Source organism: Cetorhinus maximus, chromosome 14, assembly GCF_964194155.1.
Source record: "Cetorhinus maximus chromosome 14, sCetMax3.hap1.1, whole genome shotgun sequence".
Taxonomy (NCBI): Eukaryota; Metazoa; Chordata; class Chondrichthyes; order Lamniformes; family Cetorhinidae; genus Cetorhinus; species Cetorhinus maximus.
In genome coordinates, this window is record NC_135892.1 from 25,967,638 (window position 1) to 25,975,212 (window position 7,575).

The following is a 7,575-nucleotide window of genomic DNA, read 5'->3' on the forward strand; positions in this document are numbered from 1 at the left end:
CTGATTATTAATAATAAACCAAGCTATTGTTAGGATCCCAATGAGTACTTTTAACACAAATTATAATTAACTCAATAATTAATACTATAAATAATTTTAATGACCCAAGGACTATTATTAACTCCAATATTAATAATAGTGATTATCAGTAACTATGTTGATTATGAATAACTTCAATGAATTAATAACTCAACAATCATCAATAACCCCAAAGATTATCAATAACAGAATTATTTACAACTAAGTGATTGCTAATAACACTATTGATTTTTCTTATTAATTCTCAGGACGTGAGTACGTCAACATTTATTGTCCATCCTTCATTGCCCTTCAGAAGGTGATAGTGAGCTATCCTCTTGAGAACTGAATCTCGAAAGGTTAGAATGCAGGTGCAGCAAATAATTAGCAAAGCTAATAGAATGTTATTTATGTTGTTTATTGCAAGGATCATTGAATGCAAGAGTATGGAGGTTATGCTTCAGTTATACAGGGCATTGGTGAGACCACATCTGGAGTACTGTAGACAGTATTGGTCTCCTTATTTAAGGAAAGATGTAAATGTATTAGAAGCAATCCAGAGAAGGTTGACTAGATTAATACCTGGAATGGGTGTGTTATCTTATGAGGAAAGGCTGGACAGGCTAAGCTTGTATCAGCTGGAGTTTAGAAGAGTAAGAGGTGACTTGATTGAAACATATAAGATCCTGAGGGGACTTGACAGGGTGAATGTGGAAAGGATGTTTCCTCTTGTGGGAGAATCTAGGACTTAGGGTCAGTCTCAAAATAAGGGGTCACCCATTTAGGACAGAGATAAGGAAAAAAAATTTCTTTCAGAGGATTATGGGAATTCTCTTCCTCAAACGGTGGTTGAGGCAGAGTCCTTGAATATCTTTAAGGCAGAGGTGGAAAGATTCTTGATAAGCCGGGGTGGGGCGAGGGTGTGAAGGGTTATTGGGGTTAGGCAGGGATATAAGGTTAAAATCAGATCAGCCATGATCTTATTGATTGGCAGAGCAGTCTTGAGAGGCCGGGTGGCCTACTCCTGCTCCTAATTTGTATGTTCATGTGTAACTGAGTGGCTTACTAGGCCATTTCAGAGGGCAATTAAAAGTCAACCATATTTGTGTGTCTAGGCTCACATATAGACTAGATTCGGTGTAAGGACAGCAGACTTCTTTCCCTAGTAGTAAAGACATTAGCAAGCCAGATGGGTTTATATGGTAATCCAATAGTTCCATTGTCACCATTACCGAGACTAGTTTATTACTCCAGATTTATTTAATTAACTGAATTTAAATACCTGCCCTGGTGAGGTGTGAACTCAAGGGAAGGGTTTTAGGTTGGGACCCTGACATTAGTGTCAAATGGGAGTCCTGACCCCACACCGCATCAGGAGCAGTCACCATGCAGTGATTTTTCATGAACTGGCTAATCAGTAGCTAGAGGGTACACGCTGTCCAACCAAGGATGACGGGTGGGCTCTCAACCCTCCAACATGGAAGGGGTTGCAGCCTGCCATTGAAGGTAAGGGAGAAGGTGCCCCTATATTGAGGCAAGTTTTCAGTAACTTTTAACATCTTCAACTAAAAAAAAGGCCACAGCTGCTGGGTGGTCTATGACCTGTTTAGCAGGAAGGGCCACAAAGTCTGCTTGGAACATTACACAGCCCGCCACCCTCCCCATGGGGTTCACCACTGGGAGGCTGCCTCCAGGCAGCTGGCCTGTTCCTGACAACACCGGGAGGGAGGAAGGGGTGATGGCAGGGCCGTAAGCCAGCTGGAAAATTCCCCTCAGCCTCTGATAATTGGCCTTTCACTTACCTTAAATCGGCTACCCGCCACTCATGGGCAGGTAGCCCTTCTGCCCCCCAAACCCACCTGCAGAAAAATGGCCAGGGGCTGGCTGGTGCCAGAAGGCACGAAATTAGGTGCCAGCCTGCCTCTGGTCTGGTCCCCATGTTGGGGTGAAAATTCAGCTCCATGTCTGATTCATGAGTCTAGGCCTCTGGATTACTAGTCCAATAACATCATCACTGCAACACCGTTCCTGTGTAAATAATTAATAACTCGATGATTATTAATTAATTATATATTTGATATTTTATAATAATAACCCAACCCGACAGTCCCAGCTGTATCGCTCTCTCTCTCCTTCTGCTTTGCACAAACGCCTTAGCTTCGCTACCAACAACAACGGCACCACGCGGCTGCGGCTCCTCCAATTGGCCGGCTGTTGTACCCCGGCAACTGCCGAGACCAATCAAATCAACGCTTACGGCTACGTTAGCAACCGCGCGCCTAGAAACAACGCGTGCGCAGTCAGAGTTTTGGCCGAGGAGGGTGGTGAGAAGCTCCAGTGGCTTTAAGAGTGTGGTCTGGGGAAGGGAGGGAGAACGGCTTTTGTAACTAGTGATTCTACTTTTGTCCAAGGTTTACATTTAATTCTACCCCGTTGGTTCTTTCCCTAACTTAGGCCACATGATATTACAACAGAGGTCAAGAATATACCAAATGCCTGAGATTCAGAGATGACCAGTATCCCACACCAATCTGATGAAGCATAGGGCCCCACTCTCAAAAGCTTTCCATAAACACTGCAAAATTTAATGTAGCTGCAGAGGACACATCAATTGGTCTGGTTATTTTTTTTTGAAAAATATAATTTATTCATAAAATATCTGAAAGAACATTACAAAACATTTCTAAATCACCATCACAAAAAGCGCAATCAGATTCAACTTTTACACATGGATCATGAGGTGCTTCAATATATTACAATCATTTCAATATGGTCATTACAGACAGTCAGTGCAATGGTATCAACATACATCATGGTTGCACTCTGAGGTGCTTCAATACAATTATAATACAATTAGTATTCAATGCATACATTCATTGTGAGCCGTACAGCCCGAGGGGTCTATGCCTTTCCCAGTCCCTCGGTGCACTATGGCAGAATTTCTATTCTTCAGCCTCCTCTGATGAAGGTGCTGACTCTTGCTGAGGATGCACATCTTCTGGATACCAGCTGCTCTCCAGTACTTCAAACAGGAGGTGGCAGTTCCTCACATCAGCCTTCTGAATGATTGTGGATAAATCAGTTAAGAAGGTATAGCCGAGCCCCCCTCCCTTCCTCACCTGTGTCCATCGACAAGCTTTCCAGCAAAAGCCTGTGAACAAGTATCAAGTGCAGTGGATTCTTGTTGCTTTTTTTCTTTCAGTCATCCAGAAAGATTTGTATCCATCTAACTCTTTTCACAACCCCAAGAAATCTCAACTTCACAGCCTATTAATTACCTTTCAAGTATTGTCACTGCTGTTATGTAGACAAATATGGCAGCTAATTAGTGCACAGCAAAGTCCCACAAAAAACAGAGGTGATTGACCAGTACTTTATTTTTGGTGGTGTTGATTGAGAGGATGAATGTTGGCCACAACATTGGGTAAATTCTCAATGAGTCTTCAAAAAGAGCTTGTAGCACTATTACATTTACCTGAACAGATAGATGAGGCTTGGGTTAAACTTTTTATCCAAAATATGCCATTTCTGACAAGGTAATGCACTGTCTGCTGCAGAGGTGTGGTCCAAACAGTAGCAGTCTTGCCTCTGACAGAAGGTTATGGGTTTCAGGTTTTGTACACAAAAACCAAAGCCAGCACTCCAGTGTAGTACTGAGAGGGTGCTGCACTGTTAGAGCTGCCATCTTTCTGATGAAATGTTGAACCAAAGCCCAGTCTACCCTCTCAGATGGACATAAAAGATCCCATGGCATTATTGCAAGAAAAAGGTAGGGAATTTATCCTCTGTATCCTGGCCAATATTTATCTCTCAATCAACAAACAGATTATCAGGTCATTAACACATTGCTCTTTTTGAAACTTTGCTGTGAGCAAATTGGCTGCTGTGTTTCGCACAACAGTGATTGCATTTCAAAAGTGCTTCAATAGCTATAAAGTTCTTGGGACAATCTGAGGTTGTGAAAGGTGCCATATAAATCTTTCTTCTTTATAATGTCTCAACAGATGGTCTGTTTATTTAACACAGACAGGAATCAAAATTGGGATCTTCTGGTGTGTACAGCTCAGGACCACACGCAGGCAGTCCAATCCCTCAAGAATGAGCTCAGAGGCCACTTACGTAGTGCTTCAGCACATTTGTGAACTGTTCCATGCACAATAATTTCAGTATTTACAGAAATAAAACAATCAAAATTCAAGAATTCCGGATAACTCTTTTCCAGGATATAAAAATGTAAATTCAGTTTTTAAACAGAATCATCCAATTGGGTATTAAAAAATCAGTTCGCTCTCTGACTGGACTACAAACATGGTGCACTGTGAGGAGGGATGTATTGTTTGAAAAAATGTAGAAGTGTGAAGGTGAGTCAGTTAGGTGCAGGAATTGGAGGAGTGCACAAGTAAATTGAGGAATTGAAGGAGTGCACCTGTAATTGGGGGAGGCAGTAGCAGCCTCAAATGCGGATGGTAGCCTAACTGCCCCATTAACACCAGCAATGCTGCCAGTTCCATTTTGACAGAGTCCTATCTCTTGGTGTCCAAAGCACCCGTCTGCTTCCAGTGATAAGCCCCTTTTACTATAGAAAACAGGGCCTATGACGTAAATGGGATTCCAACTGCCAAATGAGGTTGGAACCAATTGGTGCCTGCTCCATGTACAGTTTGACCAATTCCATGGGCGAAGGAACCAAAATTATTTTGTGGACTCCAGAGGAGCAGGAGTGCCACCAAAATTAATCTTGGTATTGCTGCATTGGGACCCATCCCCACTTTGCCTTGCTTTTGATCACCCCAGCCTGATCTTGAGACCTTAATCCGGTGAGCTGTACAGGAAAACAGTTTGGCAAGCCACAGTTTGCCTGCCAAAATTAAATGAGTCTGGAGCCTCAAAATTGCAGGGACCTCATCATTGCCAGGGCAATTTTGGGCAGTCGATCAGAGCCAGTCAGCTGCCCAAAAGTCAAAACAGACCCCAAATATTTTTAGCAACTGATTGGTTAAACATTTACAACCTCATGTATTCAGGTCTAATTGAATTTCAATTCCAGAGCAGAGTATATTGTTTTAATATAATCGTAAAACAAGTGAAAACAAAGAACACTACAATTATATAATTTTATATGAAGGGAACAATTACATGAAGGGCATCTGTGAACAAGTTCTGGAGAGTGCAGGACTGCGTTCATTCTTTTGATTCCTTTTTTTTCTGTGGTCACTCTACTCTTAAGGATCAGCAACAACAGAATAAACAAAAATAAATATTCTCACTGCAACATAAAAATATTTTGTGTAACAACTTGATTAAAATATCATTATGTAATGTAAAAAAAACTTATGTGCCATTCCGTACTTTGCTCTAATTACTGTTAACCTTAATATCTGACAAAAGGAAAACATACCGAGAAGCTTCAAAACAAAGCGCATCCCATGACTGTAGATTCCAACCTGCCCCTTATACTTTGAAATTCCCTCCATATGGCAATTACATAGAATCTACTGCACAAGACAGGCCACTCAGCCCAACTGATCTCTGCCAACATTTATACTCAACACGAGCCTCCTCCCACTCTGTCCCCGTATCCCTATATTCCATTGTGCCTCAGGTACGCATCAAGTCTCCCCTTAAATTTATCAATGTTACCTGCTTCAATCACCCCATGTGGCATTAAGTCCCACATTCTCAGAATTTGCAGTGTAAAGAAATTCCTCTAAATTCTTTATTTGATTTGTTAGTGGCTACCTTATATTTATGCCCCCTTGCTCTGTACTCACCCACAAGCAGAAAGTTTCCTCACATCTACGTTATCCAGCCCCTGCACAATTTTAAAGATCTTTATCAGGTCTCCTCATGGTCCTCTTTTTTTCCATCATATATAGTCCCGACTTAATCAATCTTTCTGATATTTGCATTCTCTTAATTTTGTAAATCCTCTCCTCCTTGTAAATCTTTTTTGCATTTATCCAGTGCTTCACTATCGTTTTTGTAGTGTGAAGACCAGAACTGCACAGAGTACATCAAGCAAGGTTCTATATAAGTGTAACAATACCTGCCTGTTTTTGTATTCTGTTCCTCCAGAAATGAACCCAAGTGTTTTGTTTGCATTCTTTAGATCTTTAGGTCTTAACAAGCTATGCTGAGAACTTAACCTTATGCAGCCCTACAATCTTCTGAGAATTATGCATTCCTTCAATTCTGACCTCGTGTGCATCCCTGATTTCCTTTATCCAATCATTGGCGACTGGACCTTCAGCTGTCTAGGTCCTAAGACCTGGAATTCCCTTACTAAACCTCTGTCTGCGTCATCTCCTTCAAAAAGCTCTTTAAAACCTACCTCTTTGACCAAGCTTTTGACCACATGTCCTAATACCTACTTATGGGTGAATGTCAATTTTTATCTGATAATCCACCTGTGAAGTGCCTTGTGATGTTTCACTATGTTAAGGGCACAATATAAATGTAAGTTGTTCTTATTATTTTCAGTGATTTCTTTATTTTTATTCCCAGAAATCTTTGCTCCTTCATCCCCTTCTTTAATTTAGAGAGTTATGATCTGGAATACATTACCTGAAAGGGTGGTGGAATCAGATTGCACACTAACATTCAAAAGGGAATTGGACATATAATGAAAAAAAATGTAGGGCTCTACACAAATGGTACAATAATTTCAGGTGAGGAGGAAGATGCACTGTTAAATCCAAAAATCCAAAGGTTGCTGTCTGAGTTGTGGTGCTCCACGATTATGCTAGGATTTTCGAGTCCTGCGCACTGCAGGACCAGAAATTCCCGCCCCAAGTCAACAGACTTTTGGCCGGTCTGTCAAATTTTCTGTTCCCTCCCCCCCCCACCCCAAATGCCACAGGCAGGACCGGAAAATCCCAGCCTTAGTTTCGTGAAAATGGCATCAAACGACTGTCTACCTCACCGCTGAAATGGATATTGAATGGTGTGAAGTTGCTGTATTTGCATAGTAGATACAAACTAAACTCACCAAAGCTAAGATCAGTCTGTTCCAGTCCATCACCATTTCAACAACATGTTAAGTGTTAACTACTGCCATCACCATTTCAACAACATGTTAAGTGTTAACTACTGCCATCAACCTATCTGGCACTGAGAATTAACTATTACAGCGTGGAATACAAACAGAAAATGCTGGAAAAACTCAGGTCTGGCAGCATTTGTGGAGTGAGAAATACAAGTTAACGCTTTGAGTCCAATATGACTCTTCTTCGGAACCCATCTGAAGAAGTCATATTGGACTTGAAACATTAATTCTGTTTCTCTCTTCACAGATGCTGCCAAACCTGCTGAGTTTTTCCAGCATTTTCTGTTGGTATTACAGATTTCCAGCATCCGCAGTATTTTGCTTTTATTAGTGTGGAGTCCCTTTCCTTCAGGTGTGCGGGAATTTTAGAAGTATTTTCTCTTTCTTAATCCAATATTTCTTTCCTTCTCCATTCCTCTTTTTGTACCTGATTTGGGCTAAACTCACCCACTCTACACTTCCTTCTCAGTCCTTGCGCTGTTAATTTCCTTCAATCTGATTAGTTAAGCAGA

General features: G+C 41.3%; 1 protein-coding gene across 3 annotated transcripts in view; it reads right to left on the reverse strand.

Moving 5' to 3' along the window:
* The window catches only part of dzank1 (double zinc ribbon and ankyrin repeat domains 1), a 132,762-nt gene extending 130,556 nt beyond the window's left edge, over window positions 1–2,206 (reverse strand). For all 3 annotated transcript variants that reach the window (XM_078556713.1, XM_078556712.1, XM_078556714.1), the window contains exon 1: window positions 2,119–2,206. The gene's annotated coding sequence lies outside the window, so the exon portion shown is untranslated. The remainder of the gene's footprint in view (window positions 1–2,118) is intronic.
* Window positions 2,207–7,575: the final 5,369 nt, after the last annotated feature.